This window comes from Schistocerca americana, chromosome 1 (assembly GCF_021461395.2).
Source record: "Schistocerca americana isolate TAMUIC-IGC-003095 chromosome 1, iqSchAmer2.1, whole genome shotgun sequence".
Classification (NCBI taxonomy): domain Eukaryota; kingdom Metazoa; phylum Arthropoda; class Insecta; order Orthoptera; family Acrididae; genus Schistocerca; species Schistocerca americana.
In genome coordinates this window covers 1,214,398,029-1,214,421,716 of record NC_060119.1, presented here as the reverse complement: position 1 = coordinate 1,214,421,716, position 23,688 = coordinate 1,214,398,029, and the positions used below count along the sequence as shown (strand labels likewise).

Sequence of the window (23,688 nt, the reverse complement as noted above, 5' to 3'; positions counted from 1 at the left end):
AGAGACGATTTGTTGCAGGAAAATATTGAGACAGACTTGAATGACGTATGGGAAGACGAAGTACAAGCAATGACTAAAATTTACATAGCCAATACACCAATAGATGTTATTATTGATACTGGTGCAAACGTAAATGCTTTATCACTATTTATGTTTAAGAAAGTTTCTGCAGGGATGAAAATTTTAACGTTACCAGTACAAGGTTGTTCAGTAACAGGAGCGGTAGGATCTTTATCACAGCGAGTCAATTTGCAAGCTCAGGTACCGATAAGGATTAATTCTACTTCTTTCATGTGTGTATTTCTAGTAGTTAAGAATTTGTCAGTGTCATGCTTATTAGGAATGGAGTTCCTGAGGAAGAATAAGGCAATGATTGATATAGAAAAGGGTATCTGTACAATCCGAGTAGGTGAACAGGAGGTAACGCTGCAATTGTTGCGCGGCAAGGTCAAAAGAGTCAACACTAAGCACAAAGTTAAGGTACGCAGACTGGTACAGCGAATTTTTTTGAACCAAGCACACATGACAAGACAGGGTAACAGTTGGACGGATTTTGATACTGATGATGGATTTCCGACTAGAGAAGAGATTTTGAATAAAGTAAGCGAATCAAGTGAACTAGATTACATACAAAGGTAAGGTTTACTGCACTTACTTATGAGGTATCTTCATGTCTTTTCTTCGAAACCTGGAGTAATACGTGACTACGAATATGACATGAAGGTCGCTCCCCATTCTACTTTCTGCAAGACAACGTACCCTGTCCCGTATGCAAGGCGCGAGGCTGTGAAAAATGAAGTACGTAAAATGCTTAAGTGGGAGATCATTGAACCGTCAGACTCACCTTACAGTAGTCCGTTATTGCCAGTTTTGAAGCAGGATGGTAGTGTACGTATAGTTTTGGATGCAAGAAACATAAATAAAATAATTATTCCAGCAAGAACTCGACCTGAGGCTATGGATGAACAATTACAAAGGTTTCATGGAGTAAAATTCCTCACGTCGGTAGACTTGAGATCGAGCTACTGGCAGGTCAAGATGACACCACAGTCTCGAAAATATACAGCACTTGATCATGTATTAGGGCCTGAACTGTTGGATCGAGTAACAGTGTATGTTGATGACTTACTGATTGCTACGAAATCTTGGGAAGAACATTTAGACATAATAAGCAAAGTTTTCCAGAGGTTTGTTGACTATGGAGTCACAGCTAATCTACATAAGTCTAAATTTGGTAAAAGGGAGATTAAATTTTTAGGACATCTTGTATCATCACAGGGAATTACCCCAGATCCAGACAAACTAGCAGCTATTAAAAACTTTCCTGTTCCTTCTTCTAAACGCCAGTTGAAAGGCTTCCTCGGAATGACTTCCTTTTTTCAGAAAGTTTATTTCGAACCAGTCGATGAACAGTCAAGCATTGCATGGTCTTCTAAAGAAAAATACTCACTAGCATTGGACGCCAGAGTGTCAGGCAGATTTTGATCGCATTAAACAAGCACTTCTTAACAGCAATATTTTGTTCAATCCAGACATGGATAAAGAATTCTGTATTTCGTCAGATGATTCATTTCAGGGGCTTGGTTCTTGTTTGTTTCAAATAGAAGTAATTGATGGAAAAGAAGAGATAAGAGTTATCAGCTTTGCAAGTAGGGTTGTCACAGAATGTGAGAGGTCATACTCGGTGACAGAGTTGGAGGCTCTGGCCGTTGGATGGTCCTTTAAAAGGTTCAATTACTACATCCATGGTCGGAAAATTAAGGTCTTTTCTGATCACCAAGCTCTTAGTTTCTTGCTCTCGTGTAAACTTCTTCATCCTCGTCTTACACGATAGAGTCTCTTCTTGCAAGAGTATGATTTCGAAATAGTATACATCAAGGTTAAAAACAACATTATCGCGGATGCTTTGTCATGCATGCCACAAGGACTTCCCGAGTCCAGTGAACTTATCGAGCAGATGTCTAACTACCGAATTCTTCTAATGAAAGACCCACTACATAGAAAGTATTTCCTTCAGCTCTGCAAGCAGATGCGTATACTCCAAGAAACAGATCCCAAATGGCGTAAGGTCAAACAACTTCTTCTAACAAAACCCGATCACCACTTGTCCAAATTTTATAAACTACACAACGATGTTTTATTCCATCGAACTTCTCTCCTCTCTGGTAGATGGTGTGTGTGTATACCACACGCATACGTTGAACACCTTATCTGGTACACACATCTTTCCTGGGGTCATTATGGACCTGAAAAATGCAAACGAAAGATTTCTGCGTATTGCTATGTACCAAACTTGCACCATCGAATCCATAAGTTGTTAAGTACATGTCTTATCTGCCAGAAGGCAAAACCCTTCAACTATTCGAACCTAATTCCTCTGAATCCAATTATTACTGAGAGACCAAATCAAGTTCTGGCCCTTGATCTCGCCGGCCCCCTGCCGCAAGGGAGGGGAGGGGTGAAATACCTAGTCGCATTGATGGATCTTTTCACAAAACATGTGAGACTTTATGCAGTGAAATCCTCCAGTGCACTTCCGATCATCCGTCGAATCGAACAAGACTATTTTCCTCGATTTGGCAAGCCGGAGGCCTTTCTATCAGATAATGCATCGAATTTCACTGGCAGACAATGGCGCAATTTTCTTGCCAGACATGGCATCAAACAAATACTTATATCTCGTTTCAGACCGCAATCTAATCCCACCAAACGTATCTTCAAAGAGTTCAGTAGATTCATTCGAACCTACATACCTAATCGACAAACCCGTTGGATTGACTTTGTATCTTCATTCGAGCAGATTGTCAACAATCTTCCACACTTCTCAACTGGATTTACACCTGCGGAATTAATGACGAGTCATCGGGAAAGAAATGAATGGTTAGATCACATACCTAAAATTGTAGAACCAGAATTAGATTTAGATGCAAAACTCAGGCAAGCATTGATATCCTTAGCTGTACAGGCGAATCTACGCAAGAAGTGTTATGACAAGAAGGTATCTAAGGCTCTTACATATGATATTAATGAAAAGGTGCTTTTACGGACACATTTTAAGCCATCAAAGTTGTTGAAAAGAAATCGGAAATGGAGGCTATTGAACGACGGACCATTTGTAGTAATTAGAAAACCACATACAGGATGTTATCTAATAGCGGATCCAGCATCTGGCAGAATTAAAGGATTGTATCACCACCAGGATCTCAAGAAGTATAACGAGGCAAAGTAACAAGCAAAGAAACATTAGCCTAAGGTTTAACCTGTGAAACACTTCGGTATTCAAACACACCAATACGAGTACTCACACTTTGGCGAAAAACTATGGAGGTAATTGAAGATTTGATTTATTATGGCGCACGAAAAGGAAAGAACATTCCATTTGAGAGGACAAATTCTCAGTTAGTTTTAAGTTAGTCATAGGTGTAAGCAGTCCAAGTTGGCTGTTGGCATTGAGAAATGCCGTTATTGGTGAAAGGAGATACGGAAGGAAGTAGCAGATTGCCACCTTCCAACTCCAATGAATATATATGTATGTGAAATATTAGGTTAAGCAGTTTTTTTTTCAGCCCTCAAGATGGAATGTTAGTCTTTAAGTGTACAGAGTACAGCCTATAGCGTGTAAACTGTGCGTTATTGTAACACCACCATGAACTATACCTTTTGTTAGCGCGATCTTCAAAATTAAACAGATTTGTGTAGCCAAGTGTTTGAACTGTCAAAAGCAGTAAATAACAGAGAGAGGGAGTATCACATAGTATTTGATAGTTTTCAGGAGATTCAATCTCAGATTCAAAGTATCATCTACGAACAGTAAGCCTCATAAAGATTTAATAGCTAAGCAACAAAGCATTTCCTTTATTCTGTTTTACAACAGCTGTTAGGTCATGTAGTCGAGAGTGCCACTACATGGAAACATATACGTCGTACTGACAAGTCTGAAGTATTCCTGATGGTAAACGTTTCTTCTTTAAACATGTAAGATGCACTAAAGTAATTAGCTATTTCACAGCCAAGCCCGACAATCGCCCAGAAGGAAGCGTGAGAAACTAGAAAGCTGTCACCAGATATGACTCACATTATAATAATAAAACTAAGATCTGATATTAGATTAAAGAATAGCCACTTGAAGGCACACGTGACGCATGTCATGCATCTAAGGTCACAAAAATATCCTAGTGTAGTTGTGCTAGAATTTGTATATGTGTATAGTGTATTTATGTTCATATTTGATCCTCTCCTCTTCCACTTCCCCATCCTATCCCATTAAAAAAAAAGTGAGGATTAGAATTTGACAGGCTCATCTGAGTGCTCTTTAGACGGTTGAAGTGGAAACGAAATTTGTGGGAGAGATCCGTTAGCGAAAGTTTTGTTCTAATCGCGTATCGCGAGTAGCAATGTTGAGGGATTATAATACATTCCACGAGTAGTACTTGCAGCCAGTAACTTCATGAAGCATGAATCTTCTGGAGAGAAATGCATCAGTATGCTCGACCAGTAGAGACAGAATTTGTTCAATCTGTGCTCTACATAAACAGCGACACTAAATTTTGAAGAGAAACGAAATAACAAGCTGCTTAAAAGATTTGTTTTTAAAAAAATTTTACCTTTGTAAAAGGGAGAGAGAATAACCGAAATAATCGTGCCTTGATGCACAAGTAGTGGTATTCAATACGCTAATCCGGCGTAGCGTGACTGAAAAGGTTAACAGAATTTTGTGACTGTAAGCAAACTTAAGAAATGTATGTATGTATGTATGTATGTAGTTTATGGACATTGTTTAATCTTGTAATGTATTTACCTGTGAGTAACTTGAACTGTGAACTTTGAAATCACAATGTGAGATGGGAGATGTGAATTTGCAGACACTCTAAGACGTTCTAAACAAAATGCGAGTGATAAAGTGTACAAAATACATGTGCAGTGACATGTGTACACGCAAGTGCAGGTAGTGACAGCGATCACAGCAAAGCATTTTGCAAACTATATGTAAAACGTTGGCTTCACTTACCTGTGTGTAAGCAGCATGGCAGGTCGCAGGGACTGTCGTGTGAAATCCTCGAAACAGACGGTGGTATTTTCTACCCAAGTTTTCGATACGCCGATCGACGATGGAGAAGGACACTAGACGTGTGTTTTCCGCGTGTTCTCATTTTAGCAGAGCGCGAGTGACACACGTTAAACTTCATACGAGCATACACGAGCGCGTGTTGCACTGGACTAGTAACCTGCAACAGCGCGGAGCTGCTTGCAATTGGACTCAACAATTAACATTTGAAACACAACCGACGGGCGCGCTGTGGAGGCGTGTCATTGACCTTAGAATGTTTTCCGTCTCACAACTACGCAAGAGACATTGCTAAAGCTACCAAAGTGAAACTTAATTATGAACTTTATTTATTCTGTAAAAAGAGAAGTCTTAGCTTCAAATTAATTTCCATTTAATCAGTCACGTCGGATATTTTGCGATAGATAGTTAAATAAAGACAAGGCATTACTGAGCACTGAAACGTTAACTGGAAGGGAAGGTTATCAATCCTGTCCAGAATCCTATAAAACCTTTACCTGTAAGTCTACATTATAGCACGAACCTAATACAGGTTTCTTTCTGTTTATTTGCATGTAAACGACATGACGCTTGATGCGAGACACTAGAGAGGCAACACGAGCGAACACAAAAAAAACGCTACCCAGGGTCGTGACCTCTCGGACGACGCCGCTCACCGAACGAGAATAGACGTTGCAGACTCCGGTTAAGTGAGCGCGTGACAAATAAAAGTGTACAGTGTAGTGTCAAGTGAAACGTCCTGATTAACGACATTCTAAAAAAAAATCAAATGAAACGGATAAAAAACATTACGAGACCAAGCAGGTCACAGACAATTTTAGAGGTCTGTTTAAGTAATTATTTCAATGTATCTGTGTATGTTTGTCTACTGACATGTTTTGTTTTCTATATAGAGTATTATTCATTTATCTTTGTGTGTGTTAGACTTAAGATTGTTTTTTGTCATATTTTGTTTCACAGTAACAGCAATTAAGATAACAGTGCAAGGACACCTTACAATGAACTGAGAGAAGTGCCAAAGTGCACAAAAGACACTGAAAGACTATTTGTTTTCATAACTGTACTGGAAGCATAAAATAACTAGATGACAAACTCATTCCAATTGTATGTTAGAACGAAAGTAAACAGATGATAAAACACAGTAATGTCTTGAAACTACATGTGAGTCCTGATGATCCTTCCGGAATCATCATGCCTCACATGGGAGGCATTGTGACATTACAGCCTTTATCACTGCGATTTTTAACATGTAAAATTTTTTTTTCTGTATTCGCGTCAGTATGTGCAAACTTTTAACATATACCAATGAATGTTGTAACCAGATATGTTTGCCGCGCTCCTGAAAAGCGCAGAATATCACGATAGCTATAAACTGTTATACGCTGCTATCGATCAGTAAAAAAAAAAACGCTGCACCTATGTTTCAAAAATAACAATTGCCAATTTTTTACTTCTGCAGGGAGCCGCGCCGCTCTCTAGCTGTTCTTCTGTGAATGTGTTGCGAGTCGGACGCAAAAGTATTGTGCTCCATACTGATATAATCATTTTATTGTAACTTTAAGAGTTTAAGTGATTAAAAAATATATGTAGCCACAAACAAGCGAGAATGTATATCATGAAAATTCGCTCCACCGCCACAATGGGTGGCCATGTTAATGTAAGTTTCCGTTTCATAATATAATACTTGAAGCCTTGAAGTTTATTTAATTTCAAAGAAAATCTCTCAACCTTATTTTAATGAATTATACTTGTGATAATCTTTCCTGTTTAAAAGATTTATGCAGCTTATGATCCAGCATGTGTTCTGTCGGAACAGGAGGCTGTCGTGACAACATCGTTATAGTACTTATTCCAAGTTCTTTCAGTTCCGTTTATATGTTCGTACAAATCCAATTAGTTGGTCCCTTAGATTTCTTTCATGTAACTTCTGTCTGTTTTCTCCGGGCGATCTTCCTCCAAAGAAAAAAAATTTCTGTTCATTTTTTAGTAATTTTCGATATCGCGAATGAGAAAAGACAGCCGCCTCCTGCTCCGAACGGAACACCACGGCTTTTCTAACGTCGGAGAGTACCGCACGAATTTTCCGCTAAAAGGTAATAGAATTTCTTAAAGCTGGATCAATTACACATGTTGCTGCTGTTCTCCGACAAATCTGGTGTGATTAATAGTAATTTATTCTGTCACGACAAAAAGAACCAATTTTATTTTTACCAAAGCAACAAAGCTTTCAATTAAATTACTAAAAAAAAATCATACTAGAACGTCGAAAGACGCCGGCACGGTAGCTCAGCGTGTTCGGTCAGAGGGTTAGCTCCCCTCTGTAACAAATAGACTTGGCCACTGTTTCTATGTTTCGATTCGGTGTATCGATACGTGGAACTGTTTCAGTGTTTCGAAACGGCTGTTTCACAGTTTCGAAACAGTGGTGTTTCATTCCGGTCTGTGTCGGATAACAGTACCAGAATCGATATCTAGCCAGCCACAAAATCTGTATCGCCGTTTCAAAATAACGCTGTTTCAGTCCACTTGTGCTTGGAACAGACTAATTGTACCGAAACAGTGATGTTTCATTTCGCTTTGTCTCGGACGAGATTCGCGCATGGCACAGATACGGAAATACGTTTAATGTACTACTTCATCGACCTCTTTCAAGAGTGTCGAAATTTTTTTGATACGCAACAGCATGAAGCTTAAGATTTCCGAAAATAAAGCTTCGTTTCTAATTGACTGCTCTATTCCGAAATGGCGTAATATATGCTTTATCAACACTAACAAACAATAAAATAAAGCACACTATTCGCATTCATAATAATAAAAGTGTGAAAAACATTCAGTTAAATTACACATCTCCTATAACATATCCTTCTCTGTTGATGTACAGTAATCATATTAAAAAACGTAAGTAAACCTACAACATTTTGAATTAAAAAAGTCGTAGAGTGGCAGTTTTTATGGACATACACATAAATTGGATGTACTTTCAAGCAATGTGATTGATGGTTCATTGATGATGCAATGGTGAACTGGAAGGGCTGGGAAACATGGTGGATTTATAATAATGATTCGAAACACCTCGAGGGACAAAATTTTTTCTCTTATATTTTGTTATTTATTCGAATTATGTGGCTTTATTTGTGGGTCTATAGTCAATGTGCCTATTCTCCAGAATGATTTCTTTTGTGTGCATGGATATTATCAGGCTGGGTATATATTATCCATACTAACGAAATGTGGGAATCCCAGTGCGCGTATCAGTTGTTTCTGTAATTTGTTCCCACCTCCAGTACTGTTCGTGTTGGTTCTGCTGTCTTCAGCTATGGCATTACAATGCCCGGTGTGGGATTATTTTATGAAGATAAATCCTGAGAAAATTAAATGTAACTTGTGCTCAGTAGTGTTGTCATTTAAAGGTAGTTCAACTTCTTGCTTAATCAGACACTTGCAACATAAGCATCCAACAGTTGATTTAAGTGAAACTCGTTCGAAATCAGTTTTTATGAATCTGGGCAGTGACGAAACCAGTTCAGTTTCCACAGCAACTGTTCAGGAATATGCTATTTCAGTGCCTGTGCGTCAAGATGAACAATGTGTGCAAGAAATACCCAGCACTTCCACCAGTTCAGTATGGTTAGGTATGGTAGACAAACTAAGATTACTGGATTTGCATCAAGACCAGTGCAGTCATCCAAACGAGCCAAAATAGACGAAAAGATTTTAAGCCTTGTTGTTAAAGAATACCTTCCATTTAATGTAGTTGAGAGTGTAAAGTTTAGAAAAATGACTTATTTATTAAATGAAAACTGTATACCACCAAGTAGAAAAACACTCTCCCACAGTTTACTCTCTCAAGTGTTCGACAGCACACTAGTGCGAGTAAGATCTGCAGTGCAAGCTGCATCCTACGTCTCCATTACAACTGATGGATTGACATCTGTGAAAAATGAGAATTATATTGCAGTGACTGCTCACTTCATTGATGAAACTGCAATCTGAAGTCATATTTGTTATCTAGTTTTAAATTCCATGACAAGCATACAGCAGAAAACATTTCCAGTGAATTACAAAATGTGACTTCAACTAGGGGTATTAACAATAAAATTGTAGCTTGCACTATAGATAATGCACCTAATATGATGAAGGCAGTGATGACGTGCAAAAGGTGGGATGTACCCTGTTTTGCACATTCACTGAATTTAATTGTGCAAGCAGGCCTTGAACCAATTACAGACACAAGGGCAAAAGTGAAGTCAATAGTGGAATTTTTCAAAAGAAGTCCTCAAGCACTTGAGAAATTACACAATATTCAGAAGGAAATGGGCTTCCCAATTTTAACACCGAAACAAGATATCCCTATGAGATGGAATTCCACATATGAAATGTTTGACAGGCTTTTGAAAAACAAAGACCCTTTGCAAAGCACCCTCGTCATCCTCAGTGTGGATTCACAAACAAAACTGTCAAATGAAGACTGGTCAGTTATTGAAAAATCTTGTGAAATACCATCTTCTTTTGAACAAGTTACAACAGAAATTAGCAGTGAAAGAAATGTAACCTTGTCAAAAGTTGTCTTATTAAGCAAAGGTTTACAAAGTCATTGTCTGAGACTGAAAAACTCAGATCACAACAATGAAGCCACTAATACAGTAATTGCTAAACATGAGGATGGAAAGTTTGCAGATAAAGCAATTGCTTGTGAAGCAACATTATTGGATCCTCGCTTCAGGGAGCATGGTTTTCCAAAAACTGAGCATCGATTAAAAGAAACAAAAGATGCCATAATTGACAAGTGCTGTGCAATACGACAGGTACCCACTCGGTGTTCTACAGAAAATCCACCACCAGCCACACCAGTTGAGGTGAGCACATTCACCTCTAGCAGTGGCAACATTTGGCAAGATTTTGACCAAGCTGTAGGTGGCTTGATCCAAAGTGTAGACAATCCACGTGCTGCAAGTATAGTCGAGCTTGATAAATATATGAAGATGCCACTGATACACAGATCACAAGATCCATTGCTGTCGTGTAAAGAAAATCAAGTGTTGTTTCCTACACTGTTTGCAATAATCAAACGACGTCTTTGTATTATGGCCACCTCTGTTCCATATGAGCGCATATTTTCAAAGCAGAGGCAAACAATAACAGACAGACAGACAATCCCGTCTTTCAAGCAAAAAAGTATAAAAAATGATATTTCTAAACTACAACTTAGAATAGGTACAGCAGATCTACACAGAAATGAAACAGTAAAATTTCAATTGATTTTGTTCTTCTCAGGACAGAGTGCACTGAATTTATATTTGGTTGTATTTTGTTTAGTCCACTAAACTGTGCATGTAGCTACCTTACAAGAACATTTTTCTCAAATTCGTTGCCCACAGAAGACACGTTTTTGCTCACCATTCATTGAGTTTAATTTTTTTTGAGTATGGTATTTATTCTTTTATGTGTTTGAGAGTAATTATCCGATTTGTGTATGTATATGTTTGTGTGGATATTTTTGTAAATCTGCTATGTTTCGTTATTACGCTATAGGCATCTTGATACTTGTGTGTGATAAATAATTCTCAGGCAAATCAACAATGGTACTTCGATACTTTTTTTGCGTTCAGATACTGTGATAAAAATTGCATTTCAACAACAACGTAATTTCATCTCTGATTTCCAGGGGAAGTTTATAATAAAATGGCAATACATCTGCTTGCTGTGAGTACTTCAGGGAACTCCATGTTCCTGTACCTCAAACAAACTTCTTACCAAGAACTATAAGTGGTGTAGAGGCAGATCTGCCATGATACAGGTATCACAAAGGCATTACACTGTAGGAATTGTTTTAAATTTTCGTCTGGATTTTATACTTCAAAGAAACATACCTATCTCTGCATTTCAGTTACCTTGAAATGTTTTACAATTCTATCAAGTGTAGTCACTATGAGATGTAGCCAGCTAACTTGTGAATGTTTGATGAGAAACTGCCATACTTGACCATTGTGCTATATCATCCAGTCTGTTAAGGTAATTTTTTGATCTGTGTGCATCAGTCACTTTGCATCCTGTTATGGGTGACAAACAATGGAAAATTTAACTGCGAGTAGTAAGAGTGTGAGTGGCACGCTCATAAATGTTAATTCCGTACCTCGCTTCCAAGATGTTATCTCAATAAATTATATCTCATGATATGCACTTTTAAGAGCACATACAGATTATCACTCATAAAACCTATCAAAATTATACACTAGAATACAGGGAAACGAGTTTGGCAAAATCTGTTATGCCAAACATATTAAGTCTGACCTCGGCCAATTGGAAAGTATGATAGTCATATGACACGAAAGCAGCGCATTTGCTGCTACTGGAAATATTTGCAATGACCCTTATTGCATAAATAGCTGAACTCAAACGTTTCAGCAGATCATCAATGTGTTTCTTCCAATTTAATCTCTCATCAATGGACACACCTAAAAATTTTGAATATTCTACCTTAGGTATATGCTTCTAATTAAGGTCTATATTTATTAATGGCGTCACACCATTTACTGTAAGGAACTGTATGTACTGTGTCTTATCAAAATTCAGTGAGAGTTCGTTTACAGGAAACCACTTAGTAATTTTCTGAAAGACATTATTGACAATTTCATCAGTTAATTCTTGTTTGTCAGGTGTGATTACTATACTTGTATCATCAACAAAGAGAACTAACTTTGCCTCTTCATGAATATAGAATGGCAAGTCATTAATATATATTAAGAACAACAAAGGACTCAAGACTGCCACTTGTGGACCCCATTCTTGATAGTTCCCCAGTTTGAGGAATGTACTGATCTTTGCATATTATGAGAACTGCTTATTTCAACTTTCTGCACTCTTCCAGTTACATACGAATTAAACCAAACGTGCACTGTCCACTCATACCACAATGCTTGAGCTTGTCTAGCAGAATTTCGTGGTTTACACAATCAAAAGCCTTTGAGAGATCACAAAAAATCCCAATGGGTGGTGTTCGATTATTCAGATCATTCAGAATTTGATTGGTGAAAGCATATATGGCATTTTCTATTGAAAAACCTTTCTGGAAACCAAACTGACATTTTGTTAGTGCTTCATTTTTACAGATATGTGAAGCTACTCTTGAATACCTTACTTTCTCAAAAATTTTGGATAAAGCTGTTAGAAGGGAGATTGGACGGTAATTGTTGACATCAGATCTATCCCCTTTTTTATGCAAAGGAATAACAATAGCATATTTCAGTCTATCAGAGATAATGCCCTGTTCCAGAGAGCTATTACACAGGTGGCTGAGAATCTTATCTGTTGAGAATAAGCTTTTAGTATTTTGCTGGAAATGCCATCAATTCCATGTGAGTTTTTGCTTTTAAGCAAGTTTATTATTTTCCTAATTTCAGAGGGAGAAGTGGGTGAGATTTCAATTGTATCAAATTGCATAGGTATGGCCTCTTCCATTAACAGCCTAGCATCTTCTAATGAACACCTGGATCCTACTATATCCACAACATTTAGAAAATGATTATTAAAAATATTTTCAACTTCTAACTCTTTGTTCGTAAAGTTTTCATTCAATTTGATGGTAATACTGTCTTCCTTTGCTCTTGGTTGACCTGTTTCTCTTATATAATATTCCAAATTGTTTTAATTTTATTATCAGAGTTGCTGATTTCAGACATGATACACATACTTCTGGATTATTAATAACTTTTCTTAATATAGCACAGTAGTTTTTATAATGTTTGATAGTTTCTGGGTCACTACTCTTTCTTGCTGTCAGATACATTTCCCTTTTCCGGTTATAAGATATTTTTATACCGTTAGCAAGCCATGGTTTGTTACATGGTTTCTAACGAGTATATTTACCTATTTTCTTGGGGAAGCAGTTTTCAAATGCATTTACAAAAGTGTCATGAAATAAATTATATTTTAAATTGGCATCCGGTTCACGGTACACCTCATCCCAGTCTAACTGCTGTAGCCTTTCCCTGAAATTTGCAATTGTTAAATCGTTGACTGAACATACTACTTTGGAGGACTGTTTAGTACTGCTGAATGGAGCTATGTCATATATTGTAACTAGCTGTGCATCATGATCAGAAAGACCATTCTCAACAGGCTGAGCATTTATCTGGTTAAACTTATCTTGGTCTATAAAGAAGTTATCTATCAGTGAGCTGCTATCATTTACCATCCAAGTAGGAAAATCAATAACGGGTGTCAAATTGAAAGAACCGAGTAGTACTTCAAGGTCATTTTTCCTATTACCCTCTTTCAGAGAATCTACATTGAAGTCCCCACAAATAATAATTTGTTTTCCCCTGTCTGACAGATAGCAAAACAAGGAGTCCAAATTTTTCAGAAATAGATGAAAATTTCCTGATGGGGACCTATATACAGTTACAATTATAAATGTGCCTTTATTTAATTTAAGCTCACAGGCACATGCTTCTATATGTTTCTCTACACAAATCTTTTTGTTTCTATACTTTTTGCACAATGATAATTTTTGACATATATGGCAACTCCTCCTTTCTCCATATTTTCTCTAATTACATGTGCAGAGAGCTTCTATCCACTAATATTTACCTTATCCATATCAGTAACAATGTGATGCTCAGACAGACATAGTATATCTATTTCATCCTCAGCTTCTAAATCTTCTAAACAAACGAGAAGCTCATCTATTTTATTCTTTAAACTCCTAATATTTTGATGAAATATACCTATATTATTTTTAATTATACTTTTATGAGAACCTTTCCTTATTCTGACATTTACAGTACTCTCCTGTCTGAGTTTCTCATTGTGCTTAGGCCTAGTTCCTATACCAGTGGTCACATGGTGTTCAGAGAGGCAGGTTATGTCAACTGGGTTGGGTGACTTTAATTCATCAAAGCAATTACCTAGGACTGAGATACAACTTGGTGGAGATAAAATTTCTGGTGACTGGTGAAAATGTATAATTGACAGCTGTGATTGGTTATCCAATGTACTAGAATTGTCCTGCTTAATTTCTTTCCTAAACTGAAAATTTGTTTCAATCCTGACCTCTCGTAGAACTTGACATCTTTCTGTCTTACCTATCCTAAGAAAGGTGCTGCTCCAACACCTGTAACCACTGGTATTTTACCATTCATGGCAGTGCCTCACCACCTTAAACTTCCTGCTATTACCCCAGCCAGTTTACCCTTCCCTTTCTTGTTGAGATGTAGGCCGTGCCTGGTATGGTCCCACCTACTGAGAGAATCAACAGGAACCACACCAATATGAGCCCCCGCACCCGACCCAAGCAGCTGTTCCAACTCCAAATTAACTCTCTGTAATAAAAAAACTGAATTAATCGATCAACAAGAACTTAAATGGATGTCTTACGATGTCCGCACCGAGCAGATGCAACGACCAAAAGCGAACAAAATGAGATTAAAAAAAAAAGCGTGTTCGGTTAGAGGGTTGGCTACCCTGTATAATAAAAGTACCGAGTTAATGGGTCAACGACGAACTGAAACGGGTGTCTCGCGCCGTCCGCCCCGAGTAGATACAACGAACGAAAACGAACAAAACGAGATTAAAAAAAAAAAAAGGTTAACGCGCTGGAATGCCAAACAGAAGTACACGGGTTCGCGCACGGATGGGTGAAAAAATTAAAAGAAAAAGACTTGCTTCAGGATAGGTGACACATTTGTTAACAGCAGAAGCATTAGCCTTTATTTTTTCGGGTTAGTGAGCGAGATACTCTATGCATTACAACTACAGATCTTATTCTTTCCAAGATTCCAGACCAGTTCTACAGAATTTAGGTCGAAACTGTGTGGCGGAACTAGGAAGGGAACCTTTCATTGCAAGATTTTTTCACTGTAGTTGGGGTCAAGCCTGTTCTGCGCATCTACGTCACGCATTCTCCGACAACCAATAATCGTTCAGTACTGTTCTCAGATCTCTGCTGTGAAAGTGGTTGCCATCGTGAGCATTAAACGCGACAGTAGTTATTCAGTAAACTTTTATTCCATTTCTTGCGAGTTATGACGGTCGATGGTAGAGATAAGCAACAAATTCGCACAGGCAAGTGAGAGTCATAATTTGCAGCAGACACGGTTTTTTCTAGCGCAGCGCACGTGTATGCGCTTACGCCAATCGTCGCTTGAAAGCGGCAAACAGTGCAATCGCCGTCCACCTGCGCGAACAGCCGTCATTCATAGATCAGACTATAAAATAAGCAGGAGTTGGAATTTCTTTGTCGATCCGTATTGGAGGATGCTAAGTTCACCGGACATCGAAAACGATAGAAACCGTATGTCGACTATTCGACTTTTGTAACTTTCGAGAGATTGTGACAGGGTAGCGCTGTGCTCTGCGCCATTCGTTTAAATGTGTTTTGCGTTTAAATCGTGTATTGTACTGTGTTTGTGTCCTGTGCGTTGTTTTTCGTTTGCTCGTCTCTAATTATGTGTTCAGCATTCGAGAGACTAATGAGAGAAAAGCTTACCACCATGGAATGCTTTGACACTGCATTCAATCATTTCATACGTCAATCAGTACTAGACACTAACCTTTGGTTAAGATTACATTGAGAAATCCACTTCCCCTCGTATATCATCTCCGGTCGACGATTTTTCTTCAACAATGCCTCATATTTTTCTTTTTGAGTTCGAAATTCAATCATTCTACACATCACTCATTACTGGACACTAAGGCACCTGTCCGAGTGTAAAATTACTTGGAATCATGGTTAATAAAAGACTATCTTGGGATGGACATATAAATTACTTAACTAACAAACTTGCACGAGTTCTCTTTCAGCTATATAAATTAAGAAAAGAAAGTCAGCAAGAGTATGCTGCTACAATCTAATATGTACTTACAAGACCAATTGTATGAAACCATACTAAAATGTTGATAATAAATAAATATTATTTTCGGCGTAAGCATTCAGTCAACAAGCACACAATCTAATCTGGTCGGGACATAAGAAGACATCACTTTTTTACGTGGTGTTTTCAAGGCCACGGTCAGGAATATTTCTATTAATATCCACCTGTTTATTTTGGCGAAATACATATACGCTACCACACTGAGCTGTTTTCAGAATCGCACGTGTCAAAACAAGCCACTAGCTGACGACAGTTTAGAATCCCGAACGTTCGTAAAAGTCGATAGGTGTGATAATCGACTAAAGCGTATATACGTCATAAAGACGTCACATCATATCCAGGTAGGGTGAACTTAGCATCCTCCATCGGAGGATGCTAAGTTCACCGGACTTGGATACGATGTGACGTCATTATGACGTATATACGCTACATCGAAAACGATGGAAACCGTATATCGACTATTCGACCTTTGTGAACTTTCGAGAGATTGTGACAGGGTAGCGCTGTGCTCTGCGCCATTCGTTTAAATGTGTTTTGCGTTCCTTGCGTTTAAATCGTGTATTGTACTGTGTTTGTGTCCTGTGCGTTGTTTTTCGTTTGCTCGTCTCTAATTATGTGTTCAGCATTCGACAGACTAATGAGAGAAAAGCTTACCACCATGGAATGCTTTGACACTATCATACCACCATGAAATGCTTTGACTCTGCATTCAATCATTTCATACGTCAATCGGTGCTAGACACTAACCTTTGGTTAAGATTACATTGAGAAATCCACTTCTCCTCGTATTTCATCTCCGGTTGACGATTTTTCTTCAACAATACCTCGTATTTTTTTTTTTTTTAAGTTCGAAATTCAATTATTCTACACATCAGTCATTACTGGACACTAAGGTACCTGTCTCTGCCGTCCGAGTGTAAAATTACTTGGAATTATGGTTGATAAAATACTATCTTGGGGTGGACATATAAATTACTTAGCTAACAAATTTGCACGAGTTCTCTTTCAGCTATATAAATTAAGAAAAAAAAGTCAGCAAGAGTATGCTGCTACAATCTAATATGTACTTACAAGACCAATTGTATGAAACCATACTAAAATGTTGATAGTAAATAAATATTATTTTCGGCGTAGCATTCAATACAACAATCACACAATCTAATCTGATCGGGACATGAGAAGACTTCAGTTTTTTACGTGGTGTTTTCAAGGCCACGGTCAGGAATATTTCTATTAGTATCCAGCTCTTTTATTTTGCCGAAATACATATACGCTGCCACACTGAGCTGTTTTCGGAATCGTACGTGTCAAGACAAACCACTAGCTGACGACAGTTTAGAATCTCGAACGTTCGTAAAAGTCGATAGGTGTGTTAATCGACTAAAGCGTATAAACGTCATAATGACGTCACATCATATCCTCCGTATTACAGGCGTCGCAATGGATCAAGGTAACGTGACCGTAGAGTCATCTATCGTTTGATCTTGTAGTTGAGCGTGATCCGAGACACCTGGAGTCGTAAGGGATCATGGTAGCTTGACGCTAGAGCCATCTATCGGTAGGTCAGGTAGTTGACCATCCCTCATTTCGCTGGCTTTAGAGTTTAGACGCCTGTGAACACGGCATGGTGTCCAGACAGTGAAGCGTTTGTTTATTGTTGTGCGGCAGTGTTGTGGTGTGACGGTGAAGTGGCAGGTGCCCTGTGTGAGTGTATACGTCTCTAGTGGTAATTTTTTTCGGATTGGTTGTTTTATTGTGTTATAAATTGCTCATTTTCTTTCAGTTTTTGTACGGTTTCCTATGTCATGCTAACGATGTTCATAAATTGTGAGCGATGGGTTTTGAGAACAGGCTGGAAGATAGTTAATTGCCGTTCAAATAAATATTGAATTAGAATACGAAGCGTGAATCCTCGATCGTGCGGCGTCTGATAACCAAACGAAAGGATCATTTTGCTTTTGTAACAGAGAGGGAAATTTACCGAATCTGTTCAAGATTTCCTGTGATTCGAAATGTAAATTTCGGTAATAGAACCATCGCTGTCGTGATAAATTGCCTTGCTTCGTTTTGTCCATATGTCATTCATTGTACTACAGAATTCGTTGTGTACGTGATCTGCTTGCTTTACGTGTAACGAACCATCTAAGCCCCAGAAATAATTAAAATGACTCTCTTCAGTATCTCGATTATTAAACAAACCTGGCAGTAAAACTTGCATGGTGGATGAAGAAATTAGTTAAACAGCACGATATTTTTAATGTAATCAGTGTAATGAATGCCTCTAACTTTTGTTTTTGAAAACCTTATTGGTGTTTCAAAGTGGAATTGCTTCCTTTCAGTAGGTTACTTCTGTGTTAAATGTTCCAAAATGGACAGCTTTGTTTAGTCAGTTTTGTTGACATTTGAGGTATGTTTTGGTTTGAAACAATTGCTGTAATAAAAATAAAATAATCAGTATGTTTCTTCGTCATATTTCCAGTACAATTTAGTTAGTTATCTAAATTTGTAGAAATAAATGGTTCATTGAACTTGATATATTAAATATCTTATTTTTGTTTTACTTAACTTAGGTTCAATGCGTTTTTAACTTACTGTTGATAGGTTTGAACATAGGGGACAAGGTCGCCTCGAGTCAGTGTAAGGAATTGTAGTAACAATTCCTCCAAATATATTGCTGCCACAAATGGTTCCTACAATATAACACTGCATTGACTTAAGTTATACCTGACATTAAAAACGAATAAATAAATATGAAGCTATATGATGCAGTTTACCAACATTCTATCAACTAATCAGATCTTAAAATCTGAAAGAAGATGGAAATGTGGCCCCAAGGTTACTCCAGCTGATAGTGACAAGTGTTACTCTACAAAAGTACACTCTACAAACCACCCTGAAGTGTATGGCAGAGGGTACTTCCCACTCTAATCATACACGAATCACAGGAAGAATGATTGTTTAAATGTCTGTGCTGTGATAAGTCTAATTTTATCTTCGCGATTCCTATGGGAGTGATACATGGAGGGTTGTAATATGTTCCTAGATTCGTCAATTACGGTTCTTCTAAAACCTTTCACAGGAGCTTTATGTGGGATATTTTGTCTGTCTTCAGGGATCTGTCAATTACTTTCTTTCAGCATCTGCATGGTACTGTCCCCTGGGTCGAACAGACCCTTGACCATTCATGTTGCACTTCATTGTATCCAATCAATATCCTGCGATAGTCCCATTTGGAATGATTCCCATGGACTTGGGCAATATTTTAGGATGTGTCGCACAAATATTTTGTAAGCACTCTCCTTTGTAGACTGACTGCACTTCCCTAGTTTCTACCAATGAAGCACAATTTGCCATGTGTGTTACTTATGAAGACTATGTGCCTGTTCAATTTCAAATGCCCTATGGGTCGGCACGCCTAGGTAGCCTATTTGTATGAGTTGACAGATTGCAACTGTAACTCATTGGTGTTACAGGCATATAGTACTACGTGTCTCCATTTTGTGAAGTGCACTGCTTTTTTCCTTGACATTTAAAGTAAGTTGCCAACCTTTGCACTTCTTTGAAACCTTATCAAGATCTGATGGATTATTTCAGACAGTGCAACATTTTGGATAACTGCATCATCTACGAAAAGTCTGAGGATACTATTAACACATGACATGAACAACAAGGATCCCAACACCCTTCTCGTGGCACACCCAAAGTTACTTAAACATGTGCCAATGACTAGTCATCTAAGATTACTTGCCAAGTTCTCCCTACCAAAAAAATCCTCTGTCCAATCACAAATTTCACTTGACACCCGATAGAAATACACTTTGGATAATGGGTGTACTGTGTTGCTGAGTCAAATACTTTTTGGAAATTGAGAAATACTGCATCTACCCTACTGTCTTGATATGTGGCTTTCGGTACGTTAGGTAGGGAAGGTTCGAGTGGGCATTCACCTGATCTACATTTTGGACTCTGTGCCAACACGTGGAGGAGTGAATGTGTTGGAGATATCTCATTGTGCTTGAGCTCAGAATATGTTCTAAGATTCTACAATGGATGTATGTGAAGGATATTTTACTCGTTTTGTGGACCACTTCGGCTATCCTTCTTGTAAATGGGTGTGAGGGATTGGTTGGTTGGTTGATTTGCGGAAGGGACCAAACAGAGTTCATCAGTCCCATTGGATTAGGGAAGGATGTTGGCCATGCCCTTTCAAAGGAACCATCAAGGCATTTTCCTGAAGCAGTTAAGGAAATCCTGGAAAACCTAAATCAGGATGGCCGGACGCAGGTTTGAAACGTCATACTCCCAAATGTAGAGTCCAGTCTGCTAACCACTGTGCCACCTCACTTAGTGTGAGGGATATAAGGTAGTTTATAATTGAAAGAAGGATTGTCTTGGCCACAAATTCAGTATAGAATCTGATGGGAACCCCTTAAAGCCCTAGAGCTTTTCTTCTGTTTTAACTATTTTGTCTCCCTCTGTGGATTCGTGGGTTAGAATAGGCCCGCGGTATTCCTGCTTGTCATAAGAGGCGACTAAAAGGAGTCTCAAATGTTTCGGCCCTTATGTGATGGTCCGCTCTTTGGTTTGACCACCATATCTCAAAATTATTCCGAAGATCGAGCCAATTGGGGAAGGGCTCCTTACTTGGTGTATTGTGTCCATCGTGCATTGAGACCTTTAGCCAGCTTATTCGTCGTTGCATTGCAGTCCCGCTCACTCTCCACCCCTTGGGCGAGGATACATTCCTGAGTGCGATTTCTGTCGTGCAGTCTGCAGTGTCGCTTTCTTTGCTGACGACGACCATGGACCACTCGCTACCTAATCTCCAGCATGGTAGTTAGTCCGTTGTGGTGGGGGCGCCATGTACCCTGTTGGTCGTAGTCCCCTGACAACACAGGGATCTCTCTACTGATGCCTGCGCCATTAACTCCCCATGTATGCCAAGGAGTAGTTGCCTATCTCTCTGGGGCATCAGGACTCCCGGCAATGGACATCCTGCCAGGTGGCCCTTGTTGTGGCTGGGTGGCACCCATGGGTAGGCCCCTTGGTCAAAGTAGGTGGCATCTGGGTGGATGACACGCAGTGTAGCATGGCACATCTTCTCTTGCTGTTGGCCAACCACTAGCAGTCTCTAAGCGTTCAAGGGCTCACTTTAATGCAAACATGTATGACCCCAAATCATTCCCCTCCCTGGCCACACCACACCATGAGAGGAACGGAAGGCTATGAATGACAGCAAGACGTATTCGCCCTGGTATCTAGTCTGTACGAGAGCTGATGGGGAATCCTTTGTGTCCATGAAGCCTCAGTTCTTCGTAGAGCATTTAGAGGATAAGTTTGGGGAGGTGGAGGGCTTGTCAAAAATGCGGTCCGGGTCAGTCTTGATAAAAACAGCATCCTCTGCCCAGTCACTGGCATTACTCACTTGTAAGAAGCTGGGGGGGGGGGGGGGGGTTTCTGTTGCTATCACACCCCATAAAAGCTTAAATATGGTCCAGTGCATTATCTTCCACAGGGACCATCTTTTAAAGTTCGATGACGAGCTGCGCGCCAACTTAGAGCAACGAGGTGTCCATTTCGTCTGGTGCATCCACCAGGGTCCGAGGGATAATCAGGTTTCCACCAGTGCCTTCATCTTGGCCTTCAAGGGTGACACATTACCCGAGAAGGTGAAGATGATGGTCTACCGCTGTGACCTCAAGCCATATATCCCTCCCCCAATGTGGTGCTTCAAGTGTTGGAAGGTCGGCCATATGTCTTCCCACTGTGCTTCCAGCCTCATATGTTGCGATTGTGGTTGTCCATCCCATCCCAATACTCCATGTGCCCCGCCTCCCATCTGTGTCAACTGCGAAGAGCACCATCCCCCTTGCTCGCCGGACTGTAAGATTCTACAGAAGGAGTGGAAAATAATGGACTACAAGAGCCTGGACCGACTGACCTACACTGAGGCTAAATGAAAATTTGAACGGCTTCATCCCAAGCGCATGACGTCATCTTGTGCTGCCACTGTCACTCCTGTTACAGCTCCATTCGTTGCACCACATACAGTCAGCTCTCATTTGCCAATGCAAGCAGGAGTGCTGGGAAAGGTATGTCTCCACCATTGGCCTCCGTACCTCTTCATTGCAGGTTTGGGCCGAGATAAGGCGACTCTATGGCTATCGAACCCCCGTCAGTGTACCTGTGCTTTCACTGAACGGAGCTGTCTGTACTGACTCTGACGCAATTGCAAACTGCTTAGCGGAGCATTTTGCTCAGAGTTCCGTTTCTGCGAGTCACCCACTGGCCTTCCGCTCCCTGAAAGAGCGGTTGGAACAATGGAGCCTTTCATTTCACACGTGCCACCCTGAATCTTACAGTTCTCCATTCAGTGATTATGAATTCCAAAGTGCCCTAGCTACTTGCCCTGATACAGCTCCCGGACCAGATCGCATCCACTGTCAGATGCTCAAAACACCTGTTGGTGGACTGCAAGCGACGCCTCGTAGACCTTTTCAACCGTATCTGGGTTGAGGTGAGTTCCTGTCGCAATGGCGGGAAAGCATAGTAATCCCCATGTTGAAACCTGGCAAGAACCCACTGGAGATGGCCAGCTACCGCCCCATTAGTCTCATCAACATTCTTTACAAGTTGCTCGAACGCATGGTGGGCCTGAAGTTGAGTTGGCTACTTGAGTCTCGGGGCCTTCTGGTGCCATCTCAGGTTGGGTTCCATAAGTGCTGCTCTGCCACCGATAATCTGGTGTGCCTGGAGTCTGCCAGCCGTATGGCCTTTGCCCGCTTTCAGCTTCTGGTCGCCGGCTCTTTGGACATAGGATATGACATGGTGACATCACATCCTCTCTATGCTTCATGGTTGTGGTCCGCTCCCGATTTTCATACAAAATTTTCTGTCACTTACGTGATATGACATGGTGATATGATAGGCATTTGATATGACTTGGTGACATCACATCCTCTCTATGCTTCATGGTTGTGGTCCGCTCCCGATTTTCATACAAAATTTTCTGTCTCTTCATTCCTTCCGCATGAAAGTTGCAGCCTCCCATAGTTCCTCGCGAGTTCAGGAGAATGGGGTACCACAAGGTCTTAAGTGTCTGCCTCTTTTTAATTTCAATTAATGGGCTCATTGTGGCGGTGGGAACGTCTGTCTCAGCTTCCTTGTATGCTGAGAACGTCTGCCTATACTTTAGCTCCACTGGCATTGCAGCTGCTGAACGGCAGCTGCAGGGCGCTATCCACGAGGCGCAGTCTTGGGCTGTAGTGCACGCCTTCCAGTTTTCGGCTGCCAAGACCTGCATTATGCATTTCTGCCGGCGACGCACTGTTCACCCTGAGCCATGGCTTTATCTTGGTGGCGAACCTCTTGCTGTGGTGGGGATGCTCCGGTTTTTGGGATTGGTTTTTGATACCCGGTTGACTTGGCTCCCTCATATTCGGCACCTTAAACAGACGTGCTGGCGGCATCTTAACGCTCTTCATTGCTTGAGTCACACCAGCTGGGGTGCCGATCGGTCTACCCTTCTACGGCTGTACCAGGTGTTAATTCAGTGCCGTCTAGTTTATTGCAGCCTGGCTTATGGTTCGGCATCACCTTTCGCATTGCAGTTGCTTGACCCCATCCTTCGCAGCGGGACCCGAGTCGCCCTGGAGCTTTCCGGACAAGCCCTGTCAACAGCATACTTGTGGAGGCAGGTGTCCCTCCATTGCGGTTCCGGCGCCAATGATTACTGGGCGCTTCTGCTACACA

The 23,688-nt window shown here is 40.1% G+C and overlaps 1 protein-coding gene across 2 annotated transcripts in view; it reads left to right on the top strand.

The window, feature by feature from the left end:
• Positions 1-17,516: 17,516 nt before the first annotated feature.
• The window catches only part of LOC124619844 (integrator complex subunit 1), a 307,722-nt gene continuing 301,550 nt past the window's right edge, over positions 17,517-23,688 (top strand). Inside the window, exon 1 of one of the 2 annotated variants that reach the window (XM_047146458.1) lies at positions 17,517-17,640. The gene's annotated coding sequence lies outside the window, so the exon portion shown is untranslated. The remainder of the gene's footprint in view (positions 17,641-23,688) is intronic. The other variant, XM_047146464.1, reaches the window with a different exon arrangement.